The sequence below is a fragment of the Xenopus laevis genome, chromosome 6L (assembly GCF_017654675.1).
Source record: "Xenopus laevis strain J_2021 chromosome 6L, Xenopus_laevis_v10.1, whole genome shotgun sequence".
Classification (NCBI taxonomy): Eukaryota; Metazoa; Chordata; class Amphibia; order Anura; family Pipidae; genus Xenopus; species Xenopus laevis.
The window spans coordinates 10,806,701-10,823,236 of record NC_054381.1 but is presented as its reverse complement, the minus strand read 5'-3'; the positions used below and the strand labels follow the sequence as shown (position 1 = coordinate 10,823,236).

Here is a 16,536-nt window from a genome sequence, read left to right as displayed (position 1 = left end):
AAGCACCAGTTTAATAAATAAGCCCGGAGATCCTCAGAATTCCCGGCATTCTAATTGTGTCACAATGGTTCCCTACACTGGTCAGAGAAACATCTACTTATTGCTGACCTTGGGGACAACCTCTTGCTAAGATCTTGCTCAGAGTTGCTCTCTAGTTACTATTCTCTCACGTTGTCTAATTTACATTCGTTAGTAACCCCCTCTCCGGCAGACAATGGTTTCTTATACACAGGCTATTTTAGCAAGGATTAAAGATTTACATTCCCAGTCATACCAGCAAATTACATTTCCAACAATAAGGAGAATCAGCTTTCATGGCCTCTTTCTTGTCAGGCTGGGGAGGAGGGTCTGGGTTATAACTGGAATATAAAAAAAAACCCAGGATGGCCACTTACAGAAGCATCAAAGACCCTGTATTATGATCTCAACTGAGGAATGGAGACCAAAACTGTGTTTATTCTGATCTCAACTGAGGACCGGAGACCAAAACTGTGGTTATTCTGATCACAATTGAGGACCGGAGACCAAAACTGTGGTTATTCTGATCTCAACTGAAGACCGGAGACCAAAACTGTGGTTATTCTGATCTCAACTGAGGACCGGAGACCAAAACTGTGTTTATTCTGATCACAATTGAGGACCGGAGACCAAAACTATGGTTATTCTGATCTCAACTGAGGACTGGAGACTAAAATTGTGGTTCAAATTTATGTAGGTTATAATTTTTTAGAGCGAGAAAGGTAGCCGAACCCAGGAAGAAATAAATAATATTCATATATTGCAGAATAAATACATTAATATGTGGATTATTTCCATTAAAATGTCAGGACCCCACAATTACCTATGAAGATCCAATACAGTTAATGATTGGTTCCCTACTCATGTTTCATACCAGCTGCATTTATTAGATGGTGTTAGATGAAACTTGTCTCCTATTTATTTTCCATCACATTACAGATTCAGAATCGGGGGCGTAATTAAGTCCAAGCTTTGGCCAGGGTTTGCTTTAGTTCATGAATTGAGTGCATATATATAAATGTAATATACATATTCACCCCAACTCTCACCCTAACTGAAATTCAAGCTGGACTTTCATGTATATCTAAGAGAGCAAATGACCATTCTTGAATTTCAAAGGGGGTTGTTGAACCCAAGAGTTCTGAAGACCTAAGCTCTATGGTTTGTTGGGCCTAATGGTTCTTTTTTGATCTCATGCAAGAAGTCATTTACATCTGTAGATCAGTGGGTTTTATGAAGAACTACAGGTTTACAACTACAGGACTGAAAAACTTGGTCATTGATCTAGAGCCTCCCCCCCAAGATATTAGTTAAAACGCAAAGCATTATCAGTAATTAATTTAACATTATGTCACATCCATTTACTTGAATGGTAATCACCTTGACCCACAGTGAAATTGTGACTCTTTAAATTATTGTTTGTGAACATGGCTGCGCGCTGCAATTTTAAGCTTGCCAGGAGTACTGATACCAGCTGTTACTGTTAAATACCCACATGCCAGTAAAACTATTGATTACCAGTATTAATATCTCAGAGAAAGTTACCAGCCTCTTTTGAGATTTCAGAGTCTTTAGAAGGAGTCTCCTGCTCCCAATTATTATTCAACCCAGTAAATATCTACAGCTTCCAATGCCTTCTAAAACCCTTTGTAGCAATACAGACAATACATGGACAGATTAGATAAAGTACAGGTATGGGGCCTGTTATCCAGAATGCTTGGGACCTGGGGTTTTACGGATAAAGGATTAAATTTGGATCTTCATACCTTAAATCCACTAGAAAATCATATAAACATTAAAAAAGCCAATAGGCTGGTTTTGCCTCCAATAAGGATTAATTATATTTTAGTTGGGATCAAGTACAAGCTACTGTTTTATTATTACAGAGAAAAAGGAAATCATTTTTAAAATATTTGGATTATTTAGTTAAACTGGAGTCTATGGAAGTAATTCAGAGCTTTTTGGATAGCAGGTTTCCAGGTAACATATCCTAGTATTGTCCAACAGAACCCACAGCTGGTCAAAGTAAGACAAATGTGGCATAGGCAAGACTAAAAGTCCAAAACAAAATCTCTGAGATGGAACTTCTTTTTTGGAAGGCATATGACACACCAAGTAATTTGGCCATGGAGTAGGGGGAAAGGGCTTTTGACCACTTCGGTTCTATCGGATAGCACTGAGGTGCTCAAATTTGACAGCAGTGGGTCCCCATTCTTTCTTGCACCACATACCAGTTTCAAGCAAGACAAGTGGGGAAGATGGTGGGGAAGATGTGTGGGTGCATTTCAGGCTTACCAAAAAAATGTCCAAACAGTATTTTGGTCCTTGTCACGATCAGTAGAAAGCTTTGTGGGCTTCGCTCAACTGTTGTCATGGCAATGGCATGTCAGGGAGCTGAGATTGCCGATAATTGTGACCTTTTTTTATTGTTTTTGCAACTATTATAGACTGCAGCCAGGACCAGAGGCGGCCCAGTTCAGAACAGCCTGCGGCCTGGTGGTTGGGGACCCCTGCCTTATAGCATCATGGACAACAGGAAAGAGAAATGTTACTTAGGGGGAGTAAGGTAACTGAATAAGGCTTGGGGTTGCACTGGGGCCTCTCTCTTTTGCCTTCCCCAGTATTAACGATTGTAGAACTTAGCAGAAGTCATCACAATAGCCGTATGCTTTGTGTGTATTTGCTTTGCCATCCCTTTGTGTCTTCCTTTAGTCTTTACTAAATGATGTGTTGTACTATTGTACAGCTGCCAGTCACTCTGAGTGCTCTACATTGCTAGCTATTTAATTGATTAATTGATTAATTAGGCTCTGGTTTTCCCAATCAGCTACATATAAATTCAGACCCAGTATTGGGGATGGCACTCGTGTCTGGGGCATGGCACGAGTGCTAACCTTTCCTAAGTGCTAAAATTTCTCAAGTGCTTAGAAATGACAGTTAAACAAGACAGTTGGACAAGGCATTGACAAGGCAAAAGGAACCGGACTCCCCTGCAATCATCAGTGAACCATCTGGGATAAGAAGAAAACAGATTTGTTTGTACCTGCTAGTTTGTTACTTCTTATTCCAAACATGCTTTATCCTGCATTTCTCCTCCTTTCACTCTCATGCTTCATAAAACATTTTTCACTACCTCCTCCGGCAAGTCCCACTTCTATAAAAATCTCAGCCTCTCTTCTCTCCTCTCCTTCCCTCTCCACACATGAAGTTTATAAAGTACTCGGTTTAGCTATTCCACAAAACTCCTCCTTTTCATACAAACGAAGGACTTATAAATCCCACTCACACTTAGTCTATCTTTCCTTTCTATTACTGGCAGCTGGGGACATTTCCCCAAACCCTGGCCCTTACCCCATCCCAGTTATATCACGACCACGAGCTCCTTCTCTCCGGGGGAAATTCCAACAGTACAGAACACTTACTCCTATACCCAAAAACCCAGTTAATCTTTCCTGTGCTCTCTGGAATGCCAGATCTGTCTGCAACAAACTCACCGCTATACACGACCATTTCATTGCAAATTCCTTTAACCTACTCGCACTTACTGAAACCTGGCTTTCTCCTACTGACACCGCCTCACCTGCTGCCCTGTCCTATGGGGGCCTACACCTTACTCATACTCCTAGACCTGGTAACAGACCTGGAGGTGGGGTAGGTTTGCTTCTCTCTCCCCGCTGTACTTTTAAAGTTCTTCCACCTGTTCCCTCTTTATCATTCTCCTCATTTGAGGCTCACTGCATTAGGCTCTTTTCTCCGGTTTCACTGTGCATTGCTGTCATATATCGACCACCAGGACCAACTGCACAATTTCTGGACAACTTTGCTGCCTGGCTTCCTTACTTTCTTTCATCTAACATACCATCCATCATATTAGGTGACTTTAATATACCCGTTAACAACATTAACAACTCTTCTGTCTCTAAACTTCTTTCACTAACCTCCTCCCTAGGCTTATCTTTGTGCTCAGACTCCCCCTCTCACTCCAATGGTAATGCTCTGGATCTCATATTTACCAGACTCTGTTCAACCACCAATTTTACTAACTCACCATTTCCCCTCTCTGATCACAATATGCTCACATTTCAACTCTCACTAACTCCCTCCTCACCCCCTGCTATTCCCCAAACACGTACCTACCGTGACTTGCAAGCTATAGACGTGTCACATCTCTCTTCTTCCTTTGACTCTCTTCACTCTAATATCTCAGCCATCTCATGTCCTAATGTGGCTACCTCTGTCTACTATAGTACTCTCACCACTGCCCTAAATGAGCTTGCTCCTTTAAAAACTAAACGTTCTAGACCCAAACCACTTCAACCTTGGCATACTGCTCATACAAAAGCGCTCCAAAGACACTCACGTGCACTTGAGCGTCGCTGGCGCAAATCCCGTTCAGAATCAGACTTTTGGAGCTACAAATCTGCCCTGCGCTCCTTTAACACCAGCCTCTTCCAAGCCAAACAAACATACTTTACTTCACTCATTAACTCCCTTTCTAAAAAACCAGCACAACTTTTCTCCACCTTTAACACTCTCCTTTCCCCTTCTCCACCCCCTCCATGCACATCTGTCTCTGCTCAAGATATTGCTGAGCACTTCAAAAACAAAATTGACACTATCAGAAGGGACATTACACTACTCAACCCCCCTAGACTTCCACCACCCTCCCTCCACACTCCCCAGTCCCTCCTGTGCTCCTTCACCCCTGTCACTGATGAGGAAGTCTCAAAGCTTCTGGCCTCTTCTCACCTTACCACCTGCCCGCTTGATCCAATTCCCTCAAAACTTCTCCGCAATACCAATCCGTGTCTAATCAAAGCCTTAACTCACCTATTTAATCTTTCCCTCTCAACTGGACTGTTTCCTTCTCAACTAAAACATGCTCTTGTCACCCCCATCCTGAAAAAACCCTCTCTTGATCCCTCCAATCTTGACAACCTCCGACCTATCTCTCTGCTACCTTTCATCTCTAAACTACTTGAGCGCCTAGTCTACAACCGACTTACCTCATTCCTCTCTGACAATAACCTGCTGGACCCCCTACAATCTGGTTTTAAGCCACAACACTCCACGGAAACTGCCCTGACTCGACTGACTAATGACCTTTTAACCGCTAAAGCCAACAATCACTTCTCACTACTAATACTGCTTGACCTCTCAGCCGCATTTGACACTGTAGATCACCCTCTCCTCCTCCAGTCCCTCCAGTCACTTGGCCTTCGTGACACAGCCCTGTCTTGGTTCTCTTCTTACATCACCAATCGTTCCTTCAGTGTCTCCTACAATGGAGTAGCATCTTCTCCCCTACCTCTTTCTGTTGGAGTTCCCCAAGGCTCTGTCCTGGGACCATTACTATTCTCCCTCTATACTTCCTCCCTTGGCAAATTAATAAATTCTTATGGTTTCCACTACCACCTCTATGCTGACGATACTCAGATCTATCTCTCATCTCCTGATCTCAACCCAGAACTCCTAACTCGCGTCTCCTCCTGCCTGTCCGCTATCTCTACCTGGATGTCACAACGCTACCTTAAATTAAACCTCTCTAAAACTGAAATGGTTCTCTTTCCTCCAACTAACACCAGTAGCATCCCCGAAGTATCCATCATAGTTAACAATTCCACTATCACCCCCTCTCCCCAGGCCCGGTGCCTTGGGGTTATCCTAGATTCTGCCCTGTCATTCACTCCTCATATCCAGTCACTTATTAAATCTTGTCACTTCCACCTAAGGAACATATCCAAAATACGATCATTTATCACCCAAGACGCTGCCAAAATTCTTATTCACTCTCTCATCATATCGCGTCTAGACTACTGTAACTCTCTTTTAATTGGCCTCCCCCTCCAGAGACTGTCACCTCTCCAGTCCATAATGAACACTGCTGCGAGGCTCATACACCTCAGCAACCGCTCCTCCTCTGCCTCGCCATTCTGTCAATCCCTGCACTGGCTTCCGTTACCTTTCAGAATCAAATTCAAATTAATGACACTGACTTTCAAAGCACTTCATAACTCTGCCCCACCCTACATCTCTAAACTCATCTCTATATACTCACCCACTCGCTTACTACGCTCCTCTACTGACCTGCTACTCAACTCTTCTCTCATTACCTCCTCACATGCTCGCATTCAAGACTTTGCAAGGGCTGCACCCCTCCTCTGGAACGCTCTCCCAAGGTCTGTCCGACTTTCTCCCAACCTTTCTACTTTCAAGAAATCTCTGAAAACGCACTTCTTTCGAGAAGCCTACCCTCACTCTGCTTAACTACCAAACGCAATACCACATTTCTCACCCACTTAATTCGATCTTGCCCACTCCCACACCTTGTGTATTACTCTCTTCCCTTTAGACTGTATGCCTATGCATAGGGCCTTCCTCACCTTTTTGTACCTGTATTGATTGTGATGTTTGTTACTCCATATATTCTATATATGTAATTCATGTGATGTAGTTGTATAATCACATTTACTTTACAGTGCTACGCAATATGTTGGCGCTATATAAATACATGTTAATAATAATAATAATAATACACTGACACACCCAACTTGTGCACACTTGGCCTTGTGAAACGATTTCACTTCCATTTCCTGTGGTGAGAAACCACCAGCCATTCAAGCCTGGAATCTCTACTGAACAATTCAACGGGTCCCCTCCCCAATGAATCCCTAGGGCAAGGTGGCCAAACTATGGAGAAAGCTCCATATGGTCCAGTATTTTAGCTGCCTGACGAAGGGGGTGGTATATTTAGCTACCTGCCAGTGTGGGGCAAAATATGTGGGACAAACCACCCAGGCGGTAGGAGTTAGGATTTTAGAACATCTTTCATCGATAGATAGGGGTGATGAGAAATCAGCCATAGCCAGACATATGAAGTTGCAACATCTAGCCCCTGTGGACATTTCGTTCCAAATTATTGATAAGCCACGCACGGAGATTAGGAAAGGCGATGTGAACAAAAGGCTTTTGGGTAAAGAGGCATACTGGATCTACCACCTCAAGACTATAGAGGAACATGGTGGTATGAACCGGGATTGGGAATTGTCCTGTTTTCTCAGTTAGTATTTTGTCATCCTGAACAGTGGGTGACCCTCAGTGGTGTAACTAAATATCACTGGGCCCCACAGCAAATAATTTTATAGGCCCCAAAAATGTCTAGAGATTGACCTGTTTTACCAAGTTGTATTGAATTTGTATATGAATTAGATCCTTGTGGTGCCCCTATACCTTCTGGGCCCCCCTGCAGCCGCAGGGTCTGCTTCCTCTATAGTTACGCCCCTGGTGACCCTATGTATAATGTTCTTAGGTATTTATAACTTTTATATGTTTTTTGCATTAGTGTTTTCTAACACATTACTTAAAGGTGAATCAATGGGTGAATATGGTTGTTGTGGAGAACTAAGGGCTAATGGTTTTATGGGGTGGGTCTTACCTGCACTTATGGGTATTTATTGTCTGATTTCTGTGTGAATCAGTGTGCTTTTGAGAAAGTGGCTGGATAGCCACGAAATGCGTTAAGCTATGGTTCCTTCACATGCGATGTTTCTTCTTTTTTAATTGAATAATAATGGAATAAAATATGGATTTTTAAAGCGACTTTCAAGTCTATCCTTCTCCATCCACGGTGCACCGTATTTACTTCTAAAGAAGTGAATGTGACTGGAGAGCCTCCCTCCTATACCTACTGCTGGAGGTCCAGACCTAAGCAATATGGCGTCTACATTTAGAGATGCTATCCCACCATCCGAATTATACTGCCAAGGTTCTGTTCTTCAGTTCTGGTGGAGAAGGTAGGTCCTGGTAAATTGCACCCTATGGAAGCCTTCTACTTCATGAGTAGATACCCACCACTCCAAGTAAGCAGCAGGACACGAAGACAATAGGGGGGATCTTGAGTCTCAACAAACAGGAAGAAATTACAAGTCCCCTGACATGGTCCAAGTTTGCCAGTTTGGCTCTGTGCAGTCTCACATGACTTGAAGGAATTTTGCCTAAGATTTATTTGACACAAAACTGCCTGCAAGTCATGCGTATCTCACTCTCAGTAATCCGGTTTATCAGGATAAACTCATACATTGGCCTGGATTGCTCAGATATGATTAATAAGATAGCTGTAAGTGATGCAGGTTCTTCCTTTCAAACTTGGCAATACAACTAATTTTATTTCTTTTTGGTATAGATCACTATGTTGGAGATATTAAAGTGTATTAAAGTGCCCCAACCTTGCTGCATTCAACACTGTAAGACCCTGAGCCAAATGGTTGTACCAGTAGGGGGAAGGTGCTTGAGACAGTTTTGGGTGTAACCAACTGACTTTAGCATTAGCCAGCGTTTTAAAGGGGATCTAATTCAAAAAGTAAAATTAAAGGAAACATACTTTAAAGTGATACTGACACAAAAAATTCTCTTTTTAAAATATGAATACATAAAGGTTACCTATAGGTCATGGGAAAACCTGTTTTTTTCATAACACATCAGTTAATAGTGCTGCTCCAGCAGAATTCCGCACTGAAATCCATTTTACAAAAGAGCAAACAGATTTTTTTATATTCAATTTTGAAATCTGACATGGGGCTAGACATATTGTCAATTTCCCAGCTGCCCCAAGTCATGTGACTTGTGCTCTGATAAATGTCAGTCACTCTTTACTGTACTGCAAGTTCTCTTTTGTGCACTATTTACTGTTAGTACCTATTTCACAGATATTAGCAGATTTAATATTAAATGAGATATTATATTTAAAATACATGTTGGAAACTAAAGGGGAACGATCACAAAAATTTAAATTTAATATACGCTTTATCATACTGAAATAAGAAACTTTGTAAATACAAACAATTAAATATTCTGCATTGTTTCTGAAATAATCAAGTTTATCTTCACTATCCCTGTCTCGGCATCTGTTTCTCTTCATTCTCCCTTCATGCAGCAGTTGGGTGTCAGATATTCAGTGACAGTTAGATCCAATATATCTTATAGGGGGGCTCCTTTTGCCTAGAAGATGTATTAGAGCTCACTCTATTAAACTCACCAGACATCATGTCTCTCTACATGCAGGATTTGTGCAAAAGGCAGTTATTTTGTTAGATTTTGTTTGTACTGGAATCAGTTATTTGAGTGAGCTATAATTCATCTGCTAGGAAAGGAGTTCCCCCTATAAGATTTATTGGAAGTAACTGTCAATGAATATCTGACACCCAACTGCTGCATGAAGAGAGAATGAAGAGAAACAGATGCTGAGAGAGGAATAGTGAAGATAAACTTGATTATTTCAGAATTGATGCAGAATATTTAATTGATTGTATTTAGAAACTTTTCTTATTTCAGTATGCTGAAGCTTATATTAAATTTTAATTTTTGCGATAGTTCCCCTTTAAACATTTTTAGCCACAGGATGGATTTTGGTTCCATTTTTTGCTTTCATTTTACTGGCAAGCCCCGCCCCTAAAACATCATGACAACAGTTGCCATGGAGCCTGGCCTGACAAATAATAGGCCCTGTATCTTCAGGAGAGGGAGGTGGAGGAGGAGGAGGGGGGTTGTTTGCTTAAAATGAATGTGCGCCTGGCATTTAACAGACTCAGCTGGGCGTGTCGGCAGGTTCTTTACAGGTGATTCCGTAGTTAATCCATATGGTTCCCTGTTCAGCCCGTGGGTTAGGCCTGACACCCATTAGCAAACAATAACATATCGTTCCCTCCAGTGAAAGAGTAGTAGAGATTTATTGGGTGGAGGTGCCTCACCTGAACAGCTTTGAGATAAACCTTCTTACTGAACATTTGGCAAAGAGCCGTGGAATAATAACAAATCAGAAATAGCTCAGAGATAAGATGTACTTGACTTAACCTCTCATTATATTCATATGAACATTAGCCCCAACTACACTTCTAGCGATTGGATGGCAAGTTGTCAGAATCAATGGTGACATCACTGAGAGCAAGGAGAGCAGAGATTGTGACATCACTGATAGCCCAACTCTGTACACCCTGGAGAGATTCATAATCAAAATAATTTTAGGGAAAAAAAACCCTTTGTTGTAACCCAGAACTCCAAATATATTTACTTATTTCAATAAGACACAGGCTCAGCCTTTCCTTAGCACTCATATAAGTACCTTTTAGGAGGTAATATACACCAGCCAGATATCAAGAAATGTAATCCAGTAACACATGCTAGAGAGGCTGCCAGAGTAGGTGACATACACATATATGTGATAATATATTCCAATTAATCAATACAGCTTTGGACATCCTATTACCCAATGCCCCTGACCATGCCCTGTTACTTCTATTCTTCCATGTATAGCTCATGGTATTTGAATTATTTGACAGCAACACTCAGCCATAAAGCAGGACATGGCTGCTGCTTACAATGGGGATCAGATAGGATCTGTGCAGCCACTGGGACAGAATGTTCTGTTATACAGATAGCTAGAATCTCAGCTGCCATAAAGCAGGACAGGACTGCTGCTTACAATGGGGTTCAGATAGGATCTGTGCAGCCACTGGGACAGAATGCTCTGTTATACAGATAGCTAGAATCTCAGCTGCCATAAAGCAGGACAGGACTGCTGCTTACAATGGGGATCAGATAGGATCTGTGCAGCCACTGGGACAGAATGCTCTGTTATACAGATAGCTAGAATCTCAGCTGCCATAAAGCAGGACAGGACTGCTGCTTACAATGGGGATCAGATAGGATCTGTGCAGCCACTGGGACAGAATGCTCTGTTATACAGATAGCTAGAATCTCAGCTGCCATAAAGCAGGGCAGGACTGCTGCTTACAATGGGGATCAGATAGGATTCGTGCAGCCACTGGGACAGAATGTTCTGTTATACAGATAGCTAGAAACTCAGCTGCCATAAAGCAGGACAGGACTGTTGCTTACAATGAGGATCTGTGCAGCTGCTGGGACAGAATGCTCTGTTATATAGATAGCTAGAATCTCAGCTGCCATAAAGCAGGACAGCACTGCTGCTTATAATGGTGATCAGATAGGATCTGTGCAGCCACTGGGACAGAATGTTCTGTTATACAGATAGCTAGAATCTCAGCCATAAAGCAGGACAGGACTGCTACTTACAATGGGGATCAGATAGGATCTGTGCAGCCACTGGGACAGAATGCTCTGTTATACAGATAGCTAGAATCTCAGCTGCCATAAAGCAGGACAGGACTGCCGCTTACAATGGGGATCAGATAGGATCTGTGCAGCCACTGGGACAGAATGCTCTATTATACAGATAGCTAGAATCTCAGCCATAAAGCAGGACAGGACTGCTACTTACAATGGGGATCAGATAGGATCTGTGCAGCCACTGGGACAGAATGCTCTGTTATACAGATAGCTAGAATCTCAGCTGCCATAAAGCAGGACAGGACTGCCGCTTACAATGGGGATCAGATAGGATCTGTGCAGCCACTGGGACAGAATGCTCTATTATACAGATAGCTAGAATCTCAGCTGCCATAAAGCAGGGCAGGTCTGCTGCTTACAATGGGGATCAGATAGGATCTGTGCGGCCACTGGGACAGAATGCTCTGTTATACAGATAGCTAGAATCTCAGCTGCCATAAAGCAGGGCAGGTCTGCTGCTTACAATGCACATTTTACACAAGCTAATTATTTATATTACTTTATAGATCATACAGGTAAATGAATAAAATTTACAATTGGCAGTAGAAACCGATGTACCGGGTTAGCCATTACTAGGAAAGTCATGCAGTAACTAAACCAATCCAGATCTTAGAATGTTTAACTTGGGGTGTGATGCTCTGCAGAGCCAGAGTATGAAAGAACTTACTTTTTATATGTGTTTTTTTCAGCTAAGTTACAAATCCCAGAACCCCTAGATCACAGTAGAATGATGGGAATTGTAGTTGGACGAGAGCTAGTGCAGCAGCATAGATTAGATACATATACTGAACAAGTTTCTTACATGAGCAGAGCTTTTCCGGCAAAGTGGGGAGAACTGGGCGGCCTGCCCAAGGGTGTAACTGTCTTGGGGTTATAGAATGTGCTGTACCTTTAGCACACGGATAAATTCACAGCTCATATTGTAAGTGCAAATAATCTTTTGCTTGTCACAATGGGAATGTGCCAGCCGCAAGCCAGAAGTGGGGAGCTCTATAGCAGGCTGGGTACAACTGTTGAATGCAGTAAGATTTGGGGGGTGCCCCTTAGCTACTAACAAGGCTGCAGATATGTACTAACATTCTTGTACCAACCACTGCCATTGGCATAAAATAACTGACTCTAAGTGGCCTTCACTGATGCCGTGGTGGTGGGTCAGGGGCAAGGCTCACTGTCGTGTATAATCTGCTTTTGAATCAAATTTCTTTCTTTTCTGTCATATTTCAATTTATCAATCAAACCAATATCTGGCTGCTAGTGCTAGTGCTTTCTGGTTGCTAAGGTTATTTACCCTAGTTACCAGGCAGCATTTTTAGTTTCATTTTGGAAAGAAGTAAAACAGAAAGGTCAATCATTCAAAACTCACAGACATCAAGAACATAATTAAATCTGCTTAGATTTCCCTGACAAAATCAGCAGTTATTTCCTAACCTTATACTGCATGGAAACTCCATGTCATACTGATATACACAGACAGAGAGAGAGAGAGAGAGAGAGAGAGAGAGAGAGAGAGAGAGAGAGAGAGAGAGAGAGAGAGAGAGAGAAAATTGTATAAAGATAGTACATTCTGTACATAAAAAGAAAATAGACAGATAGATTATAGATACAAATTAGATATATTTAAACAGATAAACAGATAGATGTTAGATATATAGAAACAGACAGACAGACTGGGATAGACAGATAAAGAATATAGATGATAGATAGACAGACAGACAGACAGACAGATAGATAGACAAATAGATAGATAGATAGATAGATAGATAGATAGATAGATAGATAGATAGATAGATAGATAGATAGATAGATAGATAGACAAATAGATGACAAAGTTAGATGACAGACAGACAGATAGATATATGATAGACAAATAGATAGATAGATAGATAGATAGATAGATAGATAGATGACATTAGATGACAGACAGATAGATATTTGATGATGAAAGATAGATAGATAGATACAGTGGCGGAACTACCGGGGGAGCAGGGGGTGCGAGCGGGCCAGGGCTTGCACCCCCTCAGGGCCCCCCGGCAGCCTGCCGTACGGAGGGGGGCAGGGCCCGGCTGCACGTCACGCACCAGGGCCCGCCCCCCTCTAGGAATGCTACTGGATAGATAGATAGATAGATAGATAGATAGATAGATAGATAGATAGATAGATAAATAGATAGATAGAGAGGGTGAGAGAGATAGATGATAGATAGATGATTGATTGATTGATTGATAGATAGATAGATAGATAGATAGATAGATAGATAGATAGATAGATAGATAATAGATAGATAGATAGATGATAGATAGATAGATGATAGATAGATAGATAGATAGATGACAGATAGATAGATGACAGATAGATGAAAGATAGATAGATGATAGATAGATAGATAGATAGATAGATAGATAGATAGATAGATAGATAGATAGATAGATAGATAGATAGATAGATAGATAGATAATAGATAGATAGATAGATAGATAGATGATAGATGATAGATAGATAGATGATAGATAGATAGATAGATAGATGACAGATAGATAGATGACAGATAGATGAAAGATAGATAGATGATAGATAGATAGATAGATAGATAGATAGATAGATAGATAGATAGATAGATAATAGATAGATAGATAGATAGATAGATAGATAGATGATAGATGATAGATAGATAGATGATAGATAGATAGATAGATAGATGACAGATAGATAGATGACAGATAGATGAAAGATAGATAGATGATAGATAGATGACAGATAGATGACAGATATATATATGATAGATTTAACAGATGAATGGATGATAAATAGGTGATATATAAAGAGAGAGACCGGCGGACAGACAAACAGATGAGTATATAAATATGCAGACAGATAACATAGAGATACTGTAGCTAGATTAGTGGATATATACACAGCAGAAGGACTATGAAGGGCACAGTGGTCACCACTCCTAAGATACAATTTCACTCCTAATATATAATTTTCTAATCATTTGACATACCCACATTTGCAGAGGGGTCTAAAAAGGACTTGGGGGGGTACCAGTAATTTCTAGGTATGTCACTGGCATTGTGCCCTGCAGAGCCCTAATTCTTATTGTAAATGTGGATAAAGTCCAGGAATCAGCACTTTGCATATAGCCGGGTTACTCCTTTGCTCATTTGAGCACTTTTGCCCCATGCCCCCTCTCTGGCTGACACCCAAATACATTGCTCATCATTCCCAGTTTCCCAGCATGCACCATGCTGCCCAATCCATGTTTGTGTGAGACAGCTGCCTGCGGGGAATAGAAATTCCTCTGACATAGGGTGGATGTTTGTACGTCTGCACTGAGGTGTAACCACCGAACCCCCTCTCACTAACTAGTGATAACATGCTTCCTCCTCACTCATCCCAAACCCCTCCTCCTACTGAGGCATGTCAGCTCTAGAACTTTCCATTCCACTAACATCTACATAAAATAAGATTATTCATTGCATTTAGACCTAGCTCAGGTCAGCAACCAGCCCCCCCCAGCACCCCTGACACCCAAAAGTTGATGGGAGTTGCTGGGAGTAGCATAATAATAATGGGGTGTCAGGTACACATATACAACTTGCAGTTAACAGACATTAGATTGAAATCAGCTAATTCAATTCTACATACATTGAATCAGTCCCCCCTCCAGCAAACTCCTTGGTTTTGCCTCTTCCCAGTCAGTGAGAAGGCAGATTCCAAATGAATGCTTCTCAGGGGTCCAGACCTTAGATGTTCTAGAAAGTCTTACCTTAATGGATTTAAGAGATGAAGGAAACCCCCCCTATCAGTCTGTAGGTTCACACTCCCAGTTCCAGGGCTGTTCCACTGGCAGCAGCTGACAGAAGCAGAGCTTCACCCGACTGTAACACGAGCTCAGAATGAAAAGCACTGATCCACCTCCTGTACCTGCTCAATGGTCCGGCCCCCTCTGCACCTTCCAAGTGAGCTCCTAACGGGGGCCGGGCCTGCTCTTATAGTCAATAATCCTTTAGCATTTGTCAGACTGCTGTGCTGCTTGTACAAAGGTTGCATTGCTTAAATCAGGCCCAGGACCTACTGGGACATAGAATTCAATAGCTAAAAAGATTGCAAACACACATATTGATTTAAGACACTTTGGCCCTCATGATTTATAGAAGCTTGGACACAACCTCAATTACTAGAATTAAAGGAGAAGGAAAGATTTAAATTAAATAAGCTTTATCAGAAAGGTCTATATAAATATACCAGAAACCCTCAAAGTAATGCTGCTCTGAGTCCTCTGTCAAAAGAGACACCACATTTCTTTCCTTCTATTGTGTACTCATGGGCTTCTGTATCAGACTTTGGGTTTTCAGCTTAAACCTCCAGGGCTAGGGCTTGAGCATGCTCAGTTTGCTCCTCTCTCTCTCCCTCCTCCCCTCCCTGCTGTAATCAGAGCCCAGAGCTATGAGTGAGCAGGGAGAGTCTCAGGCAGGAAGTGATGTCACAACAAGTGACAAAATATGGCCGCTTGCTATCCTAAACAAACACAGAGCTTCTAGAGCTGTTTACTCGGTTATGGTAAAGCATTCTACAGAAAATAATATAGTGTTATAGCTTGCACTATTGTGTCCAATCTATTGGCAATAACCTGCTTCGGTAACTTTCCTTCTCCTTTAACCCCCCACTTTACAACCTGGGTTTAATCTAATTCAGCCGGTTCTACATTCAGCCCAAAGACCCATCAGCCTCAGAGATCAATTCAAAGGTCACCGGGAGACTCCCTGAACATGAATCCTCTTTCTCCGGCACATTTGTGCCCAGCTCAGCCTTTTTTTTTTTTTTTGCTATAAAGTTAAATATTTACATTACTGGCACAGAGGGGTGAGTGCTAAGGATGCAATGGAGCAGCACATTACACCTGAATGGCTTATTATAAGGGCTCTTACAGACGAGCATTTGAAGCTGCGCTCCCCTCCATTACGATTTTATGCGTTCAGCCGCAGGGGAGCGCAGGAGTAGACGCATTCAATTTTTTTCAATGAGGCTTTACTCACACAGGCGCATGTAGGCACCGAACCAAGTTGAGACGCAACATGCTGCATTTTTCCTACGTTCGGCGCCTACATGCACCTGAATGTGTCTACTCCTGCGCTCCCCTGCGGCTGAACGCATAAAACCGGAACGCAGGGGATCGCAGCTTCAAAGGCTCGTCTGTAAGAGCCCTAATAGTAGAATATTATCATGAAGGTGTTAAACACTGGGCTTACCTGCCACAGGTAAACCCAGTGCTAACTAGGGTTCCACCTTTTCTGGAAAAAAATACCGGCCTTCCTATATATTTACCTTTTTCCCTAATAATAACATTGGAATTAACAATCATTTTTACTGGCCAGG

At 41.9% G+C, this 16,536-nt stretch overlaps 1 protein-coding gene across 1 annotated transcript in view; it reads right to left on the bottom strand.

Moving 5' to 3' along the window:
- Nucleotides 1-15,048, bottom strand: part of vill.L (villin like L homeolog) — a 48,160-nt gene extending 33,112 nt beyond the window's left edge. Inside the window, 1 exon segment of the mRNA NM_001089019.1 lies at nucleotides 14,927-15,048. The gene's annotated coding sequence lies outside the window, so the exon portion shown is untranslated.
- Nucleotides 15,049-16,536: the final 1,488 nt, after the last annotated feature.